This window comes from Malaclemys terrapin, chromosome 14 (genome assembly GCF_027887155.1).
Source record: "Malaclemys terrapin pileata isolate rMalTer1 chromosome 14, rMalTer1.hap1, whole genome shotgun sequence".
Classification (NCBI taxonomy): domain Eukaryota; kingdom Metazoa; phylum Chordata; order Testudines; family Emydidae; genus Malaclemys; species Malaclemys terrapin.
Window position 1 is genome coordinate 16405939 of NC_071518.1, and position 25197 is coordinate 16431135.

Sequence of the window (25197 nt, forward strand, 5' to 3'; positions counted from 1 at the left end):
TTTGAGGCTTTAGGGTTCACAATGGGAGGGGTGACACACACACTCCCATATACCTTTCTCACATGGGGGGGCAGACTCTCCCTTCCCTGCCCAGTGCTCTCCACCCTCCATGCCTGGCTGGGCCCCCAGGATGGACCCGCCTCTCCCGGTACCTGGTGCTGCGTCTTCCCGAGGCAACATGGGCAGGGGGGATGCAGGGTCACATGCCTCTCCCCCCCGCCAGATTTCTGCCAGGGTTCACATCAGAATGTGGCCAGCAGCAGCCTTTTGGCACTGTGCAGGAGGGAAGGGAAGGGACGGGAGATGCTTCCAGCCGCAGGAGGAGAGGGGAAAGGATGGCCTGGCCCCTGTCTTTGCAGAGTTCATCTCTTCCCTCTCCCGGCTCCTGCTCCCTTGTGGCTGGAAGCAGCTTATTCCTTTCTGCCTGTACTGTGTCCAAAGGCAGCTAACACTTCTAGGCTGCTGCTGGCCACTAACATAACCCAGCCGCCTCCGGTCCCCCAGCTACAGCGCCTGCAAGGGGTTAAGACGTAAGGACACATTGTGAACCAGGGACCACGGAACCTGATTGCAGGGGCTTCAGTGAACCCGGACAGAGAGGTGACTCAGCAGGGGAAGGTGTCTAGGGGATGGAGCAGCCCCGTGCTCCCTGGGGGCAGGACCTGGGTGAGGGGGGCTGAACAGGGTGCTAAGCCCTGGCCCGGGGGGCTGCTTTGGATCCTGCAGGTTTGGGGCATGAATAGGCTAGAAATTGCTTCCTCCCCCACTCCAGACCTTAACTGAGGGGCGGAGAGGCTTCCCCATGCCAGCGCTGTGTGGGGCTTTGGCACATGCAGGGCTTGGCTCCTGGCCAGCGCCCTGGGCTGGAGGGTCTTGGACTTTCCTGGAGCATCGGCCCAACCAGAGGCAGTGGGGAACCGGCCGGCCAGGCTATTGGTGAGCTGAGTTCTCCGACCAGGGACTGGTTCTCTATATGGTACTGGGAGTGGGATGCATCCCACAAGGGGTGTGTGAAGGGGCAAAGCAGAGAGAGGACAGTGAGAGGGGGAGCAGATAAAGGGCCGATGGGTGGGCAGCAGCGGCAACAGGTAACCAGCTGCTGCCTGGCACCTGCCCTCACTCACCAGCCACTGCAGCTCACAGAAAATATGGGACAATTTGCCTGTTTTTAAGAAAAAGTTGGGACACCTGCAGGAGGGCTTAAATATAGCACTGTCCTTTTAAAAATGGGACATCTGGTTACCCTACCATTTTGCCTTTCAAAATCTCTTCTCCTCCCAAATAGATAAAACAGACGAAGTATGGGATAAAGAAAGTAGTTTACAGAGGGGGAATTGAGACAGAAATTAAGAGACATGCTCAAGGGGAAACAGAAAGTCTGTTACATAGTCTCTGTGGTCACCCCATCTCAAAAAAAAAAGATATTTTAGAATTGGAAAAGGTACAGAGAAGGGCAACAAAAATGATTAAGAGTATGGAACAGCTTCCATATGAGGAGAGATTAAAAAGACTAGGACTTTTCAGTTTGGAAAAGAGACGACTAAGAGGGGCTATGACAGAGGTCTGTTAAAATCATGACTGGTGTGGAGAAAGGAAATAAGGAAGTGTTATTTACTCCTTCACATAATGCAAGAACAAGGGGTTGCTCAATGAAATTCATAGGCAGTAGGTTTAAAACAAACATAAGGAAGTATTTATTCACACAATGCACAGTCAAGCTGTGGAACTCACTGCCAGGCAATGTTGTGAAGGCCAAAACTATAAGGGGGTTCAAAAAAGAACTAAAGTTAATAGAGGATAGGTCCATCAAAGGTTATTAGCCAAGATGGTCAGGGAGGCAACTCCATGCTCTAAAGTGTCCGTAGCCTCTGATTGCCAGAAGCTGGGCGTAGACGACAGGGGATGGATCTCTTGATGATTGCCTGTTCTGTTCATTCCCTCTGGGTCACCTGGCATTGGCCACTGTCAGAAGACAGGATACTGGGCTAGATGGATCATTAGTCTGACCCAGTATGGTCTTTCTTATGTTCTTAAAGCCAGGAACTGAAATCTAATCTCCCGAGTCCCAGTTCAGTCCCTGAACCACAAGATCGTCCTTAATCTCCTTGTATATTTTTCTGTACCTGTCAGGCCATTTTTTCATTCTCTTGAGAACAAAATCTAACCCACAGTCCTTGGTTTCTCTAATGTTGGGAAGAGAGGAAACACTTAAAACATGATGCACCTGTGCAGCAGTTGTACCGGATTCCAACCCATGTGTTCTTATCATCACTTCCGAGGGAAGCTCTAAATGCATCCATCAGTTCACAACAGCCCCACTGGGGCATGACCTGCTGAACTGGGAGTGTAATTAGGCACAACAGACTGCTTGTGCATCTACCTCCTGGTTTAGCAAAGCACGGTAACTCATGCTTAAGTGTTTTGCTCAAATGGAACCAGAATGACTTTGGCAATAGGACCTAGGGGAGTCTGTATGGCCACATGCTAACAAAAGACAAAGATCAAACAGAAGACATAAGATGTACAACAATCATTCAAAATCCAGCAAAAGGTACATGAAATGATCATCTTCCATTCATGGTCACTGCACTTTGACCCGTAATGGATGCATTAGTGTACATTTCCCCAGAACCCCTAATTTATCCTGTCTTATACTGGCCCCATGTATTCTTCCATGGCTCAGTATAGCACAGGCAGGATTTAGCCCAGCTCTTTACCAACTGTAATATAGTAGGACTTAACTATTTCCCTTAAAACTCAGCATAACGTATTTATATGGAAATGTCATTAAAATCAGAAATGTGTGTTGATATATAATAAAACAGAAGTTTAGAGTTATTTACCTTATGGTATCCATAACTCCTATTGTGTTTGGTAAATCCTACTGCCTACTAGCAACTCCACAATTGTGCTGTTGCACATTTAGTCCAACAGCCTGCCACTTTCCACGAGTACTGAAATTACCTGATTTTTTTTTTCTTCAAAACCAGCGTTAATAGGTAAATTAAAGAAAAGTTGAGCAAGATAGGTAAGCTATGTGTCTCCCACTTTAATTAGATATGCAGGTTTTTTTAAAAAAAGTGAGACTTTGAAAGCTTGGCCCTAAGGTTATAACAGGAAAGAAAAGCTTTGTATGTTCTCCCATGAAAGATATTGTGAAAGAAATTGAACATCAAAAGCTGTATTTAAGTTATATTGTCATTAAGCTTTTTCTAAGAACAGACAGATGTCTGGAAATTTAACGTTAACACTGACAATCCATCTTCAACTCAATTCCATATGAAATATAAAGAAAGGGCCTGGAGTATCAGTTTAATTCAGAATGTCTAGGCTTTTCTTCTTTTATATTATAACCTTAATGTTATTTAAATGTATATCTGGTATTTCATTTCCTTTATAATCTTCCATTAAAGTGTGTTATTAATTCACTAGACTGAAATAGCTCTAAAGGTTTGTGGATATACATATTTGGGATCCGCTAAATTCATATAGAGTTTTTACAGATTAGCCTGTTTAAACACATTTTTCCTATGTGAATTGTATGTAGCTCAAGAGGCACAATTCATACTCCGATGCCAAACACTCCAATGGTCAGAAATGGGGCTTGTCTTAAGGCGTGGCTCAGATGTTTAGCCACCACGGCAATTCATGGGGATCAGATTTGTGATTTTCACCACAATAGGGCAGGCCTTTACCGATTCAATTGAAGAACTCTTTTACCTGTCAGAAAGTAGTAGGCTATTATACTTGCTGGACTTAGACATTAAAGGGAAATGTATACCAAGCCAGTATATTACATTTGGATTCTGTCTCTAATAGTTAAACATTATCAATCATATTTTTTGAGGCAGCTTCTAATCTAGCTTCCCCAGTTTTACATATTTGATATTTGTTAATACTGATTAGGGCATGCAAAAACATGAAACTCAGAGAGTTTAAAAGGCAGACCTTGTTTTAATTAAGTCAACCTTTATGGGAGAGGCTAATCTCTTCCCTAAACACCAAGTTTTTATTCGTGTTAAATGGCCTCATGCCATACCAATATTCATGGTCACTCCACTTCAGCATAGCCCCTAGGATTCAGATCCCCTTTCAATCCTCTCACGCTCCCCTCTTGAAATGGAATGAGAATACACATGCAGGGTACCTCAGTCTGCAAAGACTAACAGTCTCCCTTCCTCCCTACAGGTTAATAGGATCCACTAGTCATCACCCTAGTCTCATGTCTACCTCAGGGAGCCAATCCCTTTGAGCCTCTCACCTGTGCTGCATACCGGACCCAAGTTGCAATGAAAGTACAAACTCTGCTTATTAAACTTACTATAGCACTCTCCATGGAGCTTGAAGAATAGAGCACAGGCTGCAGGAGGGAAGAGACTGGAGGAGGCACCAGGAAGTCAGTTTCTGTGCACAAGGCTAGAATGCTAGCTGTGGTTGCACCACTTCTGCACTTCTCTTTAGAGCTCATGCACACTATCATTTAGGCCTGGTTTACGCTACAAAGTTAGGTTGACGTAAGACAGCTTATGTCGAGCTAACTGTGTAAGCATCTTCACTGAAGTGTACCTCCTGCAGATTTAACTCCCCCATTACACTGACCTAATAACTCCACCTCCACAAGAGGTGTCGGAATTAGGTTGATGTAGTTAGGTTAACACGGTTTCCATGTAGACACAACATTGTCTATGTCGCCTGTGGCTGCCTTTGACAGCCAGAACCCTGCTCCCCAAGGCTGACAGCTGGAGCCCCACTGCCTCAGCCTTGGCAGCTTAAGCTGTCCGACCTTGGCAGTGGGGCTCCAGCTGTCAGTACCCCCTTAAGTCTAGGGTGACCAGATTACATGAACAAAATATCCAGACACATGGGGGGGCAGGTCCGGAGCACCTCCGAAGCAAAAAATAAATAAATAAATAAAAGGCGAGCTGGAGCGCCTCCGAAGGAAAAAAAAAAGCTAGAATATCAGGATAAATGGCATCCTGACCATACATCTTTCGGAACGTGGGACAAATGACTGAATATCAGGGTTGTCCTGATTTTATCGGGACGTCTGATCACCATAAAGCACACCTGGTAAGGACACACACCACTGACAGAAGGAGCATAGTGTGGACATGAAGAGCTGATTTAATTACCTAAGTGGCTGCAGATCGACCTAACTTAAGTCGACTTAATTATATAGTATAGACATGCCCTTAGTCTACACCTGCACTGCAAGCTAGAGATGTGATTCTGCTGCTCTTCGAGCTAGCACGGCTTTTAAAAAGCAGTGTAGAGGCAGTAGCACGAGTAGCGACAGAGGAGGCATGGCTGAGCTGGGCCAATAGAAACCCACCTGACACTGGTGAATATGTACTTAGTGCAACTCAGCCAAGCCTCTGCTACCGCTACTCATGCTGCAGCATCAACACTGCTATTTACACATGTGTTAGCTCCGTGAGAGCTAGCATGAGTGTGTAGACATGAGCAGGGGAACCAAACTCCTAGCTCATAGTGCAGATGTAGCCTTAGTTCATGGCACGCCAAGGTGTGAATTAACTCCGCACTAGCCTGCTGCTCAGTAAGTGCCCATGTGGACCCTGCTGCCTAGGATTGCCATCTGTCTGGGATCATCCCTTTTTTTGAGGTAGCTGTCCCAGGAAATCTGAAAGACAGCTCAGGGTGAACTACCAGCTGTCCAGTTGTATGGGCTCAGGATTATCCCCGATGTCCCTTTTTTATACCTCAGAGGTGTCAAATCTACTGCTGCCACACACTAAAATTTCCTTAGTGGGCTTTGATCTACCCTACTTTGGAACAAGATCAGGTTAAACACACTAGGGAATTTTTAGTGAGCAGCTGCATGGTCCACACAGACTCTTAGTGTGCTACAGGCTAGCAGTTAGCATGGGCTCATGTTCTTACCCAGCAGGTACTACGTAAAACACTAATTTTAAATACCTGTCCTTACATCTTACTAACCTAAAACCAGGCCATCAGGATGCTCTGAGGAAGGTAACACTTTCCAAAGGGAAACATTACTACTTGATCTCCAAAAATGTGGTCTGACCCACAACCTCTTATAAAACCCATTCAAACTGTATCTCAACTATACGACATGGAACAGCAACAGTAGCAGGGTGGCTGTGTCCCTAGAAGGGCTTTCATACAGCGGGGAGGAAGGGGGCACATGCACAAGAGCGAATCAGCTCTCCCCTTCTTTACTGTCTCCCTACCACGGCGGGAGAAGATGGAGACATTCTGTAATACATTCTGGGCAGGTGTGGAGAGGAAGGTGCTGGAGCAGCCAATCCTGCATCTTAATCCAGGGGTTATCCCTATTGGTCCAGTCAAACTGTACTCCCAACCCCCCTGCTGAACCGCAGAGAGGGGGCAGGGGATATTGTGGAAGTGCTCTGAAGTTGTAGTTAGTAGCGGGGCTCCATCACACAGAACTTGCATAGACCCATAGGTAGATATTGCTCCAGCCCACTCACAGACAAGACACAGCAAATGAGGGCAAAAAAGAGTAGGAGGCAAGGGGGACAAAGCAGAAATGGGTCTTGAGAAATATGAAGGAGAAGCAGGTAGTGACTTTTCAGGTCAGTTCATGGAAACTCTCAGGGTGAAATCCTAGCCCAATGGAAGTTTTGCTATTGACTTCAATTAGGGTAGGATTTCACTGTCTCCGCGTAGGGGCAACAAGGGAGGTACTACAAAGATGATTGTGGCAGAAGTGACAAATCCTGCCTTGTTGTTAAAATGATGAAAGTAAGATTGGACTCAGGCTCATGGGTATGTAGGCATCTAACTACTTGACTTTTATAAATAAATGCCCAGGTTTGAAAGTGTACAAATATATTTGTTCATGTTGGGAGGCCAGATTGAAGTCAGTTGGAAAATGTGGCCCGGAAATTATGGAAATCCAGAGAGATGATCAAAAAATGGAAATAATTTTCCATGAAATGTTTTGAATTAAAAAAAAATAATTTCAATAGAAATTTCACAAGATTTTTTTCCAATTTTGATAAAATGTCTTGAAATATTTCATTTCCATTGGATTCAAAACAAAAATGTTAATTTCAGTTCAAATTCAACAGACTCATTTTTTCTTTTTCTTTTCAGTTTTTGAGACAGGAATCAAAAAACAATCTTGAAAAATTCCTATTCAAACAGTGAACAAAACAATTCATTTTAAGTAGCGTCACAGAACCATTGAACATTTTGAATTTTTTACATTTTTTGCATGTTTGAATCATTTGAAAAGTCAATTTTCATCAAAAAATCTCATTTGAAACATGTTTGTTATCTGTAGTAATCAGCTCTTTAATTGAAAAAAAACATTATTGCCTTTCGCTTGTAAATTTTAGTGCATCCTATTCAGTTTGATGTGTGTACTTTAGGCTTTGCCAAAGCCCATAAAAATCAATGGAAAGGTTCCTACTGACTTTAGTGGATTTTGGATTAGGCCTAATTAAAAACGACAATGTTGCCACTTTGGTCAATAACGTAAAATAGAATCAACAGAATTTTGATTATTTCCATTTTTTGATCAGCTTTCTGGATTTCCATAATTTCCAAATTTACCATGGTTTATTTTCTGTACTTGGGGAAAAAACAAGTACACATAATTTTAAATAAAGCTATTTATAAATGTGTATATATTTTTATATTTAAAATTAAACATCTTTTTAATTTACTACTTCCCTATTCCTTCTTTTAGTGATGATAATCTTTTTTTCTTGGAGTATTTTATAGCAGGTTTCCTCATTTCACCACTGGCACTGAGTGATCCTTTCTGTCTTCATTCAACAATCACATATGATTGGATACAAGAGAATATAACTGTTACAGCACTCCTCACACAGACAGGGCCATATTCATGTAAAAGCAGACTCAAACACACTAGGGAATTGTTAGTGCATGGCAGCAGACTCCATACAGATATATAGAGGGTGGCAAGCTAGTGTGGGGTAGATTTGCTATGAACTAAAGTATTTGTGTAGACAAGCCCTTTGTTATCTGAGTTATCTGTTGTATTAACAGTAACAATTAAGTTAGTCTGACTTCATTTACACTGGTAAAAGTGAAAGAAGAACTTGTCCCATTGTGTAGAATTCAAAAAGTTATGTTCTGAAAATTCATCTCTCAATTGATTTTATATCGCTGTCTCTAAATAATAGGGGTTTCTTTTAATAAAAATGACAACCTAAATGCCTGCTATGGATGATTAAATTTTTATTTCTATCACCTAATTAGTTTTTGAAGGAAAAAGGCTGTGATACCTCATTAAAACCCATAGAAGATATACAAGAAAAACTAAAAGAAAAATAAAGGCCAGTTGCATAGAAGTGTGATATCTGCAAAAAGTGCCAAATTACAAGCAGGTTTACCCATTTAAGTGGCCAAGTTAAACAGCTCCCTTTGGGTTTTGACTGACTGGGGCCCAGGTTGGCACCAGCTGTGTTTTGAAGTAGAAGAGCATTTATAGGGTAACCCTGTAACTATTTTTGCTGCTGTCACACTTCTCTATGGCTGACCTGCTTCGGTTTTATTTTGTTTTGTTTTTCATTTCCTAGCATGTAGGTTTTGTACAGATTGAATGTTTGTCACAGTTTATAGATACATAACTAACATTTCCAGAGGCCTGGCAATGATATGTGTCTGGCATGTGATTTCACAAAACATTGAAGGCTATGAATTTTTTTTATTAGTTGGTATGTCATTGTGAGAGATTGACTTTAATTTGTCAATAATCCACTCCTGATACAAAGCAGAAATGCAGGTAAGAGGCAGCTATGCAAGATAATGTAAATACAGTCGCTTTAAAGACAGAGCGATCTTGCTCAATCCAATAGCTACAGTCAAGGACAACGGCTAAGCCAGGAGCCAGTTACCTTAACCCTTTAAACTGACTAAAGTGTGGGAAAAATTAAAGGGGACTTTGAAATGCTAGGTTTTTGAGAGAGGAAATTGAAAAATGCCCCCAGAGTTAGATTGGCAGAGGAGATGAACAACTTGGAGGACAACAAACATTGTAAGGAGAACAAAGACTATTACCCTTCCAGTCAGCTAGTCTATTTGATCAAATGTGACATTGCAGAAAAGCTGACGTAATATTTTTCTGATACAGTAATTAAGCCTGTCACACATTTGCATTCAAAACGGATCACAGAGGTGTGTGTATGGGAGACACCAAAAATCAGAAGATGTCATTTTTCACAGGCTGGGTGGCTCAGAATTGAACTGTATCTAATTCTTTGGTGTCACACTTTAGAAAAGATGTGGATAAATTCAAGAGAGTCCAGAGGAGAGCAATAAAAATGATAAAACAGAAAACCTGATCTATGAGAAAAGATTTAAAAACTGGGCATTTTTAGTCGGGGGAGGAGGGACGGAGATGGGGGGGTACCTGATAGTCTACAGGTATGCTAAGGGCTCTTATAAAGAGAATGGTGAGCAGTTGTTCTCCATGTCCACTGAAGATAGGGTGAAAAGAAAAGGCTTTAATCTGCAGCAAGGAAGATTTAGGTTAGATATTAGGAAAAGCTTTCTAACTATAAAGGTGGTTAAGTTCTGGAATAGGCATCCACAGGTAGTTGTGGAATCTCCATCACAGGTTTTTAAGAAGAGGTGGGACAAACACCTGTCAGGGATGGCCTAAGTTTACTTTGTCCTGCCTCAGTGCAGGGGGCTGGAATTGGTGACCTCTCAAGGTCCCTCCCAGCCCTACATGTCTATGATTCTATGAAAAAGAAAGGAGAAAAACAAGAGCACATTTTAGAAATATATAGTCATTTTTTTTTAAATTCCTTGTAAGTAAATCTAAGGGAACCCAGTGAGATGAGCAGTGCAGAGAGCCAGTCTCACTAAGTCATGAATATTTCTTTTGTTTTTTTAATTTGATTGTCACTTTCTGATCTTAATAAATCTCACGTCTTAATTAGACCACTTGAGTCCTAAGCTATTAGGCAATTTCATGCAGACCACCTTGGAGAGATGAGAAAACCTTCAACTTCTACAAGGAGATAGCAATGAAGTTATCTGGAGTGTACATGGTCAAAGGAGCATGGTGAAATGAAGGAAGCCAGTCCCATAAGGAATGATGTTCCCATGGCTCGGGTCCATCAGAAATGCATAAAAGACCACTGGTGAGACCCAAGTTTAAGAAGCAAATGATACCAATTGTGTACTTAAACTAAGTTATTGCTACAATGTCATTTCTAAACTGCAAGCATCTATCCAAGGATCCAAGTTATTTCTGATGTAGCAGCATCAGAAAAGCAGATGTGCTTGTTTTTTTTAAAGAAGAGAGGCACTTTGGTGTTTCAAGTTTATATTCTGAAATCCTATGCACAAGCAAAATTTTGTTTAATGTAAAAAAATAAATGCATAGTAGTATTTTGTCCTATCCCCTTTCATTTAATACTTGCCAAGATGGGGGTAGAGACTGTCAAAACGGAAGAGCATTTTTTTCTCAACAGCCTTGTCTTTCACAAATCACAATGTTGTTGATAATCCCCTATCAGCTGCATAAATCTCCTCTCTTATAGTTGGAAAACTAACTTGCTTAATAAGTATATTCTAGGTGTTTGGGGAAACATCTCACAGTGGAAAATAGATGACGAGCACTTGGATCCTGGGCTTTACAAAAAAATACAGGCAGTTCTTTTATTGCTACTAAACCCAGGATTATTTTTCAGTAAACAGCAATACTAATACCAGAGCTAAGGAAACCAATGTTTAAGCATATAATCCATTCGGTTTATGAGTCAGAAATCTGATAGAATCAAACACATGGCAGTTACTGCTCATTTTAACCATTTCAGTGACTTGTGTGCTGTATGCATTGGTAAAGAACAGTATAAATAATGTGAACAGGAATTCATAAATTCTACTAAGAAAGGAAGGGGGCTATCTCAAAGGGTTTTTTTATAGCATTATGTTAATATAATAGACCGTTGCAGACAAATAGGTTAAATAAAACACCATTTTGGAGTACAAATCTACAATGCATTTCCTTTTTGGAATGTTAGTACCTCCTTCCAAATGTACATAGCTCATATATATTTACAAACCATGGAGCAGATCATCCTGTCAGACAGATACGAGATGAAATCTGGACTTGGATTTTTCAAAAAGAGGATTCTAAAGGCTCCTAAAACTATGCTCCTCAGTAAATGGCCTGATGTTCAAAAGTGCTCAGCACTCAAGTGGGAGCTGCTGGGTGCTCATAATTTTTAAAATCGAGTTACTTCTTTAGGCCCAACATTAGGTACCTCATTTCTGAAAACCTTGACCCTGGCTAGTATGTGTAGTGGAACATAGCTTATGAGATATCATCCTTCTTTCTGCTAAGGCTCCCAATGTTCTTCTGTGCACTCATTGTGCAGCTGAGCTCAACAGACTTACACAAGCAGCTACCTGATGAAGGCAGAAGGATTGCGCTAATTCCCATTTAATTCAATGGGATTTGAATGGGACTCAGAGTCAGAAGATAGCTCCTTTTTGATAATTTCCAGTGGCAATTCAAGCAGGAGCTGATACTCAGCGTTTCAGCACGAATAACCATTTCATAGCTTCCATCACCTTCAGAAAGGGAAGCTGTGTCCTGGGGAAGCAGCGAAGGAGGGAGAAGTGTAGAGAGGCAGAACCCTCTATTAATGGCTGGCCTATGTCCCATGCATAAGGTTTCAAACCCTTCCCCTGAGAATTGAGCTTGGTTATTGTTGGCTTCAGACTGATATAAATGTGCTTGCTTCCCATTGATTTTGCACAGGAAATGATGATTTAACCTCATGCATCAGTAAAGCACATGACTATAAATGATTAATCTTAATTCCTCATTGACTTTCCCTTATTAAGTCCCTATAGATTCTGGTTAAAAGACTTTTCAACCTTGTTAAATTATTTTAAACCTTTTAAATATCATAAAAGAGACAAATCAGTTTCCTTTGTAATTAAATACATTTTAATTCTAATAATGAAGACTTCACTTCAGCTTGCTTTGAAAGTTTCACTCTTATTTTTTGTGACCTTGTTTGGTTGGGTGCCATTGATATGAACAAGAAGATTCAATACTTATAGTACAGAAAGTGACAGGTTGGAAGCAAGCAGAAAACATATTTCTTTAGACTTACCAGAGGTCCAGTTATTCATAGCTAGCTAGTAATAGGACCAGCTCTACAAACAATGGTAGAGCAATCAATACACAGAATCACTTAAGGCAGAAGGTTGTAAAGAAAGCCCCCATCCTGGTTCATAGTCCCTCACTGTACCTGTCATATGACAAGGATAATGAATCATTACTCTCTTTTCCCATTTTCACATTACTGGATTTTGCTATTATCTCTGATACTGAGGCTTTTATTGATCTCTCAAATCATAGCCCTTCAAAAATTATCCTCTTTTATTTCATTGAAGGAAAGGCTGCAAACTAGAAGTGTGAGAAAACATTCATAAAGCAGTCTTAATTAATAATAGAGGATTCAATGCTGAGGTGATGTGTAAGGAGGTGTAGCAGGGGTAACCTTACAGGTGCTTTTGGAATCCAAGGTGGCAGCTGTGACTTGTACTACTTATTTTCTTCTGTGATTAGCAAGGATGTTACAGGTTTTCCTTGTTTGTGCTGACTTCACCACAGTCATCCATGCCACGGTCACTTCCAGGTTGGATTACTGTTATGTACTCTTCTTTGGGCTGTTCTGAAGAATCAATGAGATGTTCCAGATAGAGATGGGAACTTCTGAGACTTCAACAATTTTCCCATTCCCTGCTGGGATAAAACAGAGGCCTTTAGAGATTGTTTTTCATGAAGAGAGAAAGACACCCCATACCAGAATAGTTTAATGGGATGTTTTAGAGCTAGGTTCAAGCCCTGCTTTGGATCAGGGATTTGAATCCTGGTGAGCCTAGGTGAGTATGCTGGCCACAAGGCTATGTTGTATCCTGGGCTAGGTTTCCCTTGTTGGAGCAGTCCCACTTTGTATAAATAGTTAAATATGAATCAGGGCAGGGAGAGAACATGTCATTATAGCTCAGTATTTAGGGCACTCACCTGTGCTGTGTGAGATCCTGGTTCAAGTCCCTGCTCCCATGCATAGTGATTTATACAAAGTGGAACAGCTCCAACAGGAGACAGTGAAAGAGACCTACCCCAGAATAACTCATAATATGTTGGTTAAGGATGTGGGAGATTCAAGTTCCTGGTCTGAATCAGGCAAGAGGTGGAATTTTAAGCAGAATAATTCACATCCCTGACAAGTGTCCTAGTCACTGAGTTATTCCGAGTTGCGGAAGGGTGTGTCTCTTTGGTTTTGACTAGCAATTCTATCCAAACCAGAGAAACCTTTCCCAGTTAAAGCATTATTGAAACTCGTATAATTCCACAAATAGGTTTGGTTTCAACTAATTGACATTTTCTGATGAAATATTTTTTGTTGGAAAACTCCCAACCAGGTACTGCATATTCCGTGGACGACTGGTTTATGGGCAACAAGTGGGGGTTGAAATCAGGCCCCTATTTTTTTTTTTTTTTGCTATAACTGTGCAAGTACATCATTTACATGTACAATTAGCCATCCAATTGGCAATCTGTGCATTCATCAACTGCACATACGAATCATACATGTAATGGCGCATGTATTTTTTGTAAGATAATTTTGCAAATCAGGCCCACTGTGCCAATTCTCTACAAGAAAAATCTATTTTATCAGTTGTATGGGACATTTTGGGGGGCAATTAAAGCAAATCCTCTATGGTACTATTTTAAAAGTGAACAAGAATGAAATGCATTTTCCTTGTTAAATAACTAAAATCTACTCTAACATACTCATGTTATAACTATTTTAATGGATTTAATTTGTTTCTATTGTTCTGTATGTCAAAAGCATATTACTGCTGGCTTACGCCTCTTTGGGGATAGATATTTTCCCCAGTGAGTTGCATGTTTTTCAATTCATTTTGACAGAAGCTTGTTGAATTTGTAGATGGTGGCATAATATCTATTTACTTCTTATTGTTAAGGTCAGCATCAAGATTTCATGTCTTCAATAGCTTGTTAGTATTGATATTACAGGCTTCTCACTGTAAAATATCACATACTTTGCTGTTAATGACTTTTTCTCCTAGCTGATACCATAAATATTCCAATCAAAAGAGAATGACAAGCATGTTGGCAGCCAGTATATCAGTCTTCATTTAAAATTTTAATTAGGCTTCTTCCAGTCAGTTTTCTCCAATATTCTGGTAGTGCAATGGGCATACTGATAAATGTAGCCCAACTTTGAACAGTAACCATGTTCTAATTAAAAGTTTGGAGGGTTTTTTGGGGGGTGGGGGATTTTTTTTTTTTTTTTGTCTTTTGCGGTGTTGACTTTTTTCACTTTACTTGGAATTGTTTTCATCAAAAAAGCATTAAAACTGGTCCCTATGCCTGATTATTGCCTTCAACCTTATCTTATAAATGAGGAAAACAAGCAATCAGCAGTAAATCTCAGAATCCCCATAATATGTGATTTGTTGCCTATTAGATACACAGATGCTCCAAGTATTGTAGAAGAAAATAAAAAAGCTACTGATTAATCATTCAAAAGATAAAGGCATAAAAGATGGAAGTTCTGTCTTATCTGAATGCTGGTAAGTAAAGTAAATCAGATTAAAGAAGGAATGTTCATCTCTTATCCCTTAGACTTGGTGAAATCTGGGTTTATCTGTAGAGAGTCAGCTATATTTCTGCTTCAAAATCCAAACATCTGTTTTCAGGGAATGTTTTCTTTTTTTATTAACTTACATCACAACCTTTCATCTGTGCAGTAATTCTGTATCAGAGTTCTAAAGATTTTAAACATATAACATATGACAGAGATCAACCCAATAGCAAGGTTCAGTGGTCATTTCTGAATATGAAGGAAAAAACAGATAAAGCAAGAACAGAATATTAGCGGAGAGTAAAATTACATGCACTGCACGATTCTTAATTTCTATAGGGGACATGTCCCTTTAATGTCTATGTGAGATAATGTGGATGCATCTTCATGATATCATGGTACTTCATGTCACTTTTATTGGAAACAATGGCATATGGCATGCAATGGTAAACAAAGACTTATACCACAATATGGTCCATGGGCAATGTGATAATTTGGGGAATCTGTCTATGAGCAATTTATGAATTCTATTTGAGATTATGAATGTCCTGAATATGTCTATGTCAGACTGCAAACTTCATTGTGATTGTAAAGTTGGTCTTTACCTTCTTGCTGTCTTTTTCTTTCATCTTGGCCTAAAATTCCAAGGGGTGGTGGCACAGGGCTAACAATTCTGAGGCATTAAACTTTGTCCATTGTCCATTTAATGGAGTACTCTTGGACAAAGAGATGGTTACTGCTCAGGGGAAAACAGTTTTTCAAACCTGTATTGCAAGGGAGTGGTAGCTAAACAATGGATCACCTGGGAAAGGATCTTTGAACACCAGATAAGGCTGATCAGCCATGTCACCTGCCAAAGGGGACTGGAGGTTATAAAAGAGAGGGTATCCCACCAGCCATTTTAAAGAGAGAAGGAGAAGAGAGACCAGAGAGACTCTGTGTTTGGAGGAGAAGCCAGAGGGCAAGAGGACAGGGGGTGGAGGAGTGATCCTGGAACTTTTGAGGACTCTGACATAAGCCTAAAGAATGTCAGGAGTGGTGAGGGAAATGTGTACAGGTGTGTTTATTGTTTTGCTTAGATCTGTGTATGTCTCACACTATCTAAGAGTAATTGTGTTTAGAAGCCTTTGCAAAGCCTATCTGTGTGTCTGTTTGCTTCAGCTATCACATGCCCCTGAAGTATTAAACTGTAAACCCATAGTGCCCACAAGTTTGGAATTCTGGGAGAAGTGTGCTTAAGTAACTGGAGGGTCAGTACTGGTCCTGGGAGCCTAAGGCAGCTGGACTGCATAGTCCCATTTCAGTGAAGGGATAACAGGGTGTGTGCTAAGGAAGTATGACAGAGGCCCGGGGGAGAAAGAGTGGTGCAGCTTATTGAATCCCAGGGAAGCATGAAAGCACATGGATGCAGCCTATGGAATCTCAGTCACAACAGCCTGGTGAGTGTCCAGCAGAGGGAGGACATGGCAGGCAAATAATGGCTCTTGCTGGCTAAAGACAAACCTAATTTCTGTAATTATGTAAAATGATTCATTTCCCAGAGAGAAAGCTCAAAAACATAAACCAAAGTAGAAAGAATGAATTGTCACTGAGATGAGACAAACAGCTTTTTAAGACCAAGTAAGTATTATAACATGGATTTATGTCTGAGGGTCATTAAACATGTGGGTGATATTTCCTTTTTTAAACCCTTTTCTGTTGTGATTTATGTAATACATTTTTAGATAATCCTGTATGCAAAAAAATTACAAATCTAATTTTCATGGACTCAGTGAGGAATATTTGCCTTCAAGTTAAAATGAACATAATAATAAGTTGCAAGGCTGTGGAGGTTCAGGCACAATATCTCAAAGAAACTGAAACATTGCTTGTAGTTATTGGCTTTGTGAAAGGGCTATAATTATGCCAGTATTTTTAAACATGGGTTCTAATTTAACAAATAGTTAAGCCCATGCTTAACTTTATGAACTCGGAATAGTCCCAGTGAGCTCAATGCCATTGGTGCCAAATATATGCACCTAATTCCATAGTTAGGCAGCTAATAAAAATGGCCTGATTCTCTGAAATGTTGATCACTCACAGCTCCCATGGATCTAGGTGCCTAACTTCAAGCACTGAAGTTTGAACATTTTGATTTTGGCTCTGTTGAAGTCAATGGGAGTTTGGGACTTCAATGGAGACAATGGTGCTAATTCTTTTCACTTTAATTTTCAGCTGACTAATTTTCTTTGTATTTGGTTTATGTTTCCCTGGTGCACTAAAATATGCTTATTGATGAGGTATTTTATTATTGTATGTCACCAGCATGAGGCAAAGAAGCGAAGAGACTCCTTACCCTGAAGGTCTTCCAAGTCTAAAAGGCAGACAAAGAAGACAGGAAAATCAAGGGCAGGGAATAGCTTAGTGAATGTAGTGCTTATTGCTATTACAGCAAAAGAGAGATTTGGAGAGAGATTTGAAAGAGGGAATTGGCGGTTGCTTGGCAAACGGGGACTGAGAGGTTACTACCTTAAAATATATATTTGCACATGGTATAATAAAATATGGACTGTCCTTGTAATGGAAATATTTCATGGCAAGTAAGTACACAAGAGAAGTGCCAAAAAAGGATTGTATTTAGAAATGTGGTCACCCTTTTTAGTGTACTCAGAAGAGTGGGGCTCTCCAACAAGCAAGCCAGAATCTTTAGCCAGGTTATTTGAATATTAACTTGATCCTGAATAAGTAATAAGTAATGTACGATGTAGAATGTTAACGTTTTATTGTGACTTTGCCTTAATAAAAAAAGAAAAGAAAAGAAAAAAAGCAGGTAGGTCCTGATTGCTGAATTGTATCAACTGGGAGAAGAGATGTCTCCTAAGAAATATAATGTCAACCTATCTTATTAATTATTTGAAAACATAAAGTTACTAGGTTTACTAGGTTCCTTCAGTTTCATACAATGTTTGGAGATGAGGTTTGGGCATATTAGTTTCACTTTTTAATATGTTCTTTCTTTTATTTCATTCTTCTCTTTATTTATACTATTGATTATGTTTATTTCATCTGCCTGCAGGATCTTCCACTGTTTGATCTTATTATTATTATCTGTGACAGGGAATAACACTGTTTGTAAGCCAGGATTTAATTAGTTAGTTAGCTTGTTTGTTCATTGGCTGTATATCTCTGAGCACATTATTTGCTGCCCAGATATGTATATTTTTATTTGAAAATACAATAACAATTAAATTACCCAAATGTTAACCTATAACAAAGTTCAGTTTAAAAAAAAAATCAAACTAAGTCAGAAAAAAGCATAACTTGGTGACCCTTCACTTAGACATATATGGACTAGGACAGAGGGTCTCATATTATGATTCTTGGACCACTGGTGATTCATGGAAAACTGACTGGTCATATAGAGCTGGCTATTCTCCTTATTTTCACATGCTATATTAAATTAAGACTTTCATAATGTTACTTTTCCATGTAAGAAACTGTAGTTGACCCAGGGAACATGTGTTTGCAAATGGGAGAGGAGATGGTTCACAACATCATTAATGGAAAGGAAGGTGTTTCATGAGATGATCTCCCTACACTTTCTACTCTACACTATGAAAATCCTGAGAAAATCCTGGCAGGTATAAGTACTTGTTAACCCTTATAATCTCGGCTTGATATGTAACTCTGTTCCATTGTAAGCCTTTTCTCTTATTTCCATGGCTGATGCTGATCATTCTTCTCATACTCTTAACTGATTACTCTTTTCCTCTCATAATATCTTCCTCAGCTACTCTTTGTGTATTTTTTGAGGGATTGGGGGTTGTTTAATGCTGTCCATTGTGGGTGATTTGGCTCCTCTGAATACTATATGGGTGAGAGCGAAAAAGATGAAGGAAATAGCTATCCTGTCCATTGTCAATGGGAACCTATTTTCCAAAGGTATTTAGTGCCTAAAAGAGCAGATAGTTGCCTAGTGGGATTTTCAAAAGTAGTTAAGCAGATGGGGTGTTTAACTCCCATTGAAAATCTGGCCCTAGAACAGAACCTAAAAGAATGTAAAGTGTTGGTGCAGGCTGGCAAATGAGGCAAGAAGTCATAGCAGAGAATTCCAAGAACCCTTTGTCCTTTATTCCTCTCCCTTCATACCAAAGCTTCTGAGAACCAATCATCCTGCAGTAGTAACTAATGCTATGCTTGGTTTAACTGCAGTCCAAACAACCTGCCTCTAACTTCTATAGAGAGTGTAATAGTGCCTCCGAATTGGGACGGAAGTGGGAAGGGTGCCCCTGCTGCAATCACTGATCCAGTTTTGGAAGAGGATTTATTACTGTAGTTTGTGCAAGTGGGCATGTCAACACTTTCACTATAAGACATGTGAGGATAATCTGCACAAAAGATATCTGGTTGTCTATCTAGCAGATACAAATGCCTATGTGTCAGACCTACACAGCTGTACTCCAGATGGAATGAGACATAGGTTCTTATGCTTAGCAACCTGTATGATGCTTTATTGTTGGTAGGTTGGGGCGGAGAGGACAAAGAGAAAGAAATGATACCTAGTAACTGGAAAAAAAATAAAGTTCTACCCCTATTTCTGTGCATTTAATCTCTTTTATGTTATGGTGATTCTGCTGAATGCTGATGAGATGATATGTTGTGTGATGCCAGTCTTTGTTTTCTTTTATATCAGCTAACTCACTAATTAAACATAGAGTTCATGTGTGCAAAAATAATGCAAACCCCTGCTCAGGTTCATTCGCTAGGGATTGTCAGTATTACAATCCTGACTTCCTTGATTACTGAAAGCATTGCTATAGATACCAACGATAATAAATGACCTCTGCAGTACTGTATATCCCAGTGTAGCCATGACTGTGCTAGCTAAAGAGCTTAGTAACGGGAGATGGGATTAACTCATGAGAGGGCAAAGTTCTGAGCCTTTAAACTTTCAGAAAATGCTTTCTTTTGGAGGTTTAGTGGAATATCAAAGTGATGGAGTTGTACATTGTTCTTTCTTTTCAAGTGGATTTAAAAAGAATTGGGGAAAAGTCAAAACCTTTGACTTGAGGGGGAGGAGGATATCCTGGGATGTTTTCACTTATTTAGCCTCTCAGTGTGGAATCAAAAGTATTCCAATAATTTCTATGGTGTTTAAGTAGAGGTGCTTCTGACAACCTCACATCCACGGCATACAGTACTTCTGCCTCCACACAGGGAAAATAGCAGTGTTCCATGGGTAATTTCCCACTTCTACCTGCTGTTAAAGCCGTTTCTTTAAAGCTGAAGCCACATCAGATTGCATTGTATTCTCATTGTTACTTTATGGCACATGATGACAGGTAACCCACAGCAATAAGACAGGCATGTTATTCTAAAAACAGACCCCATGCTGTTTTCTTCTAACTGCATGTGAGGTATTCTGCAGTATGAAGTCTCTGCTGCCTGGAGTTAGGTGAAGTGGTTCCTAAAAATGTGGCACATTTGCAAGTTTAGGCATATGATACAGTAGTACTTTTTTGGGCCAGCAAATGAAATTAATAGGCAGCAGGTTTAAAACGAATAAAAGGAAGTTCTTCTTCACACAGTGCACAGTCAACTTGTGGAACTCCTTGTCTGAGGAGGTTGTGAAGGCTAGGACTATAAGAGGGTTTAAAAGAGAACTGGATAAATTCATGGAGGTTAAGTCCATTAATGGCGATTAACCAGGATGGGTAAGGAATGGTGTCCTTAGCCTCTGTTTATCAGAGTGTGGTGATGGACAGACGGCAAGAGAGAGATCACTTGATCATTACCTGTTAGGTTCATTCCCTCTGGGACACCTGGCATTGGCCACTCTCTGTAGATAGGATACTGGGATGGATGGACCTTTGGTCTGACCCAGTATGGCCATTCTTATGTTCTTATCTATAGTAACCCTCCCCGTTTTGAATATAGCAAAGACTGGATTCTAGCACTCTTACTTGCACTCTGGTACCTTACTCTGCAAATAATGCCACTGAAATCAATGATGTTACTCACATAGTAAGGTAATAGCATGAATAAGGGTAGCAAAATATGGCCCTAAATTATTTTTCTGGTGCCATCTTGCTTTGGGCCCAGTTGTGGAACCAGTACTCAGAGTGAGGAGCACTCTCATTCATACTAGTCCCAAAGACTTGAATTTAATGGTACATCTCATACTAATGTTTGCTAATGTGAGGAAGGGTTGAACAATCTAGACATTGTGGTCTATTACACTTATTACTAAGTAACTGACATAAAAGATTATATTTAATTAGGGCTTAGTCCAGCATAATTTAGCACATTCTATATCTGTTTATTTCAATGAATTTTAAACATACATAGACACTACAGGATCAAGCCTTAAAATATAAGTTGATTTCAAACTACTTACATCAGTGGTGGGCAACCTGCGGCCCATGAGTGGTTTACCATTGCCAGCCAATGGAAGCTGTGGGAAGCAGCGGGCCGCAGGGATGTGCTGGCTGCCGCTTCCCGGAGCTCCCATTGGCTGGATACAGCTAGCTGCGGCCACTGGGAGCTGCGGGGGGCCATGCCTGCGGACAGTCAATGTCAGCAAAATATTTCGCGGCCAGTAATCAAGTTACCCTGATGGGCAGCAGGTTGTCCACCACTGCCTTACATGTAACTTTCATGTCTCTTTGCAATTAATTATATTGAGCTGTGCTACATCATGTAATATAGCACCACTCAGAGACAATTCCAACTTGCTTCATTCACACTAGTATCCTTACTAAAGTTAACGGGACTATTTGTACAAGGTGAACAGAATTTGGTCATGGGTGTCATACAGTACTGATCCACTGTATAGAAGATGTAGAGAAAATTGAAAGGTTTTACCAGCAGCAATGGAGTTTTTACATTTTTAAATAAAAAAAATCACGAGACATTTTTCTCTGAGTAGGATCAGCAGAACATTAAGTAGAGTAGCTTTTATTACCACTACCCACCATCTAATATGTGATCTCTAATCAGGCTTCTTTATTTTATATTTTTGTAAGCTCAAGAACTATTCAAATTACCATCACTAGATGAAGAATTTCATGCCCTTTAAGACTCTTACTCTACTCATTTAAAGATAAAGAACTTCTCCAGGAAGTTTTCCAAATTTGCAAAAGCCTCTAGATAGCTGTAATTTTAATGAGTGGCTGGGCAGATGGAACACTTCTATATTTTTTCACCTCTTTGTAGCTACATGTTAAATAGAGTCTTTTATATTATGTTTGAATTTCTTTCATATTTGAAACTAACTCCACATGAAATTCTAGCCTTCTCAAGCTACTTTACCATTCGGACTCAAAGCAGAGTAATTTTTACTGCCGCTGCTTCCTTTGTTCACTTGTCTTTCCATCAGGCTCTCCATTAGTTTGATAGGACTGCTATGATTTTTACTGCTGGTATTATGTATGGACTGTTTAAATAATTTGTGATTCTGCAAAACATATTTGCACATATTTTTAAATGTTAAAAACTCATCTCATATAAGTAATTGCACAAAATAATCCTGGGTAAAATGTACAGTAATTCAGTTTTGGGAATGTAATCCATTTTGCAGTTATAAAAAAAATATTTGTTGGTCAGGTTGGTTATTTTTTTCTCTGTGCATACGTGGACATTTTCTCAGTGTGGAAATGAAGAGGAGACCAAAATGTAATATACCAGATACATACTTTATTAGACATTAATAATTAAATTGAGATATTGTAATAAATTTTATATGGACAAATCTTGATTACCTGGGTTGTGGTTACTGATGAATTCCATGGAATCCTCCCCTCAGACCACAGGTTAGTGGCAAATATACAACTGCTGCAAACCTGACCTACTAAGCTGAAGACCCAGTAGAGACTCAACTGTGCTTCTAGCCACAAAACTCCCATCTTCAGACAAATGAAAGGAATCCCTGTAGCTTTGGAAATCCAGAATGGTGCCTTTCCATCCTATAACATTCCACAACACACAAGGCCATTCATAACCATGGAGTTTGCTGGTAAGATTTGCCCCTATGCTAATAAACAATGAATTAAAGTTTTCTATGAACCAATAGTATAAAATTATGAAAGATTGTTGTATGTTTCATACTTTGTACATTGACTATCTAGAAGGTTCTAAATAAGAATGTCACATTATTTTCAAATGACTGTTTAACTGGCTCTTTTGAAACATTTGTGGTGAAAGCAGAATACTTGTTGAAAGTTTTGTCTCTTCAATTGATGGAATTACTCTGTTGTCCATAGTCAGGCAAAACTCCCATTCAAGTCAAAAAGGGAGAAAAAATTACTTAATTAGTTCAGATCCTAAATATCACTTCTACTTAAGATTGGTTTTAGAACAAGGATAATGTTCAAAGTGGTGCAAAGGAAGAGGGGATATTATCTTATAGGGATGAATTCATGTATGCCTAGTTGAACCAGTCTTCCTGTTTCTAATTAGAATAACCAGTGAAAATGTATTAAATGTCATGGGAAAAATTCTGTGCAATCCTCTTGACCCTAGAAAGATCACACAGGGCATACATTGCAAAATTGGGCACAATGTGATAGAACATGTCTGGATTTGTATGTTCATTGTAAATGGTATGTCCTATTCTTTTACCCAGTGCCTTATTTTACTTTTCAGTCCATAGAATCTCAATGGGACATAGCTACATGATTAGCACAAATGCTCAGGTTTCATTGGCACATATAAAAGATGTTTGCATCGCCTGCTCATATTCATATCAGCCTCATGAACAGTCAAGATCAAAAGTATTGTAGTTTTGCAGTTAATTCCTTGTGACACCTTGGAAATATAAGAAGAAGCTTCAATACAATACAACCATTATCCACAATCCGAAGTAATGCATAGCATTTTACATTGTTAAGCCATGAGATGCAACTCAGCATAATACATCTTTAACTGGATGAGATTGTTTGATGTGTGATACTATCATAACAAAATAAAACAAACCAGTTCTATCAACCAATGTTTACTGGTTTAATGGTTTGTAAAATCTCTACTTAAATCATATTCTAAAGTAAAAGATTAGGCATTATAGCTTTTATACATGAAAAATATTTCTTCTGTATTCTGTAGGCTTAAGAGGAAAGCCACTATCAAGGCATGTTTTACATTCTATGATACTTGCTGAGGCTATCAAGAGTCTTAATTTTTTTGCAGGCCCCCGTTCATAGATTATAAAACCAGAATGGATCACTGTGATCATCTAGTCTGATCTCCTGCATAACAGTTCATTCCTTGAATTAGTTTCTGTTTGAACTAGAAAATCAAGCAATTTTGTTTTAAAAATTGCCAGTGATAGAGAATCTACCACAACTCTAGGTAAATTGTTCCAGTAGTTAATTATTCTCTCTGTTGACAACTGGCACCTTATTTCCAACCTGAGTTTGCCAGTTTTACAAGGTAATTTATTCACATACTTAAAGTTAGGCACATTTATCTTGTTGAGGTGAAAATGCTTAATGTTTGCCATATATTAGTACCTTGCAGAATCAGGGCCTTTGCCCCTTTGATTTTATATTTCTGAACGGCACAAGCATTCTTTTCACAAGTGTTCTATCTACAATATATACAGCATGGGCAAAATTTTACCTTTGATTGAACACACAGGCTTCTTATTGATTTGTCCAATTATTCATGAAAAGATAGTGGCCCATATATGATACTCAGTTACTTCATAGCAACTCTCTTGAGGTCAGTTGAGTTACTCTGTGACTTTACAATGTTGTGCGCATGAGAAAAAATTGGTCTTCTCTATATGTTTCTGCTAGAGACAGGCTAAATTATCTATGGGAGATAGAGATCGCTCTAAATATTAGTATGTCTAAATACAATCAAAAGTTGTTCCTTGTCCAAAGAACAGATATTTGTTAGGGTTAGGTAGCTTGCATATTCCACCTACTTATAAAGTGTCATGTAGTATACTCTTGGGTTTGATCTGCTTTCCATTAATAATGTACAGTACTTACACATTATGATATCTCAACAAAGAGCTAACATTCTAAACTTGATTTCTTTAGCAATAAGATAATACAAAAACCCTGAGAACTTCCCATACCACTGATGAGTAGGTTTGGATATTAGAAGCTACCAACATTTTAATCCAAAATTATTTTGGCAAGAAAAAGCAGAGTAGATCAAGGATTTATAATGTTTCTGAACTGCCAAGCTTACACTAGCTGCTGCTTTTATTAATTAGTTTGGGATAGACTGGATATGTTTTAATTTTCTCTAATGTTGTAGCATATATGGGGTAAGAACCTGCACCATGTAAGTCAGTGGCAAAACCACCGTTTACTTCAAAGGTAGAGTGGAAGATTAAGTGTATGTTTACTAGTGAAATATAAATACACCTCTACCTCGATATAACGCTGTCCCCGGGAGCCAAAAAAATCTTACCGCATTATAGGTGAAACCGCGTTATATTGAACTTGCTTTGATCCACCGGAGTGCGCAGCCCTGCCCCCCCGAGCACTGCTTTACCGTGTTATATCCGAATTTGTGTTATATCGGGTCGCGTTATATCGAGGTAGCAGTGTATAAATAGAGAGAGAAAAGCTGCAAATCTACC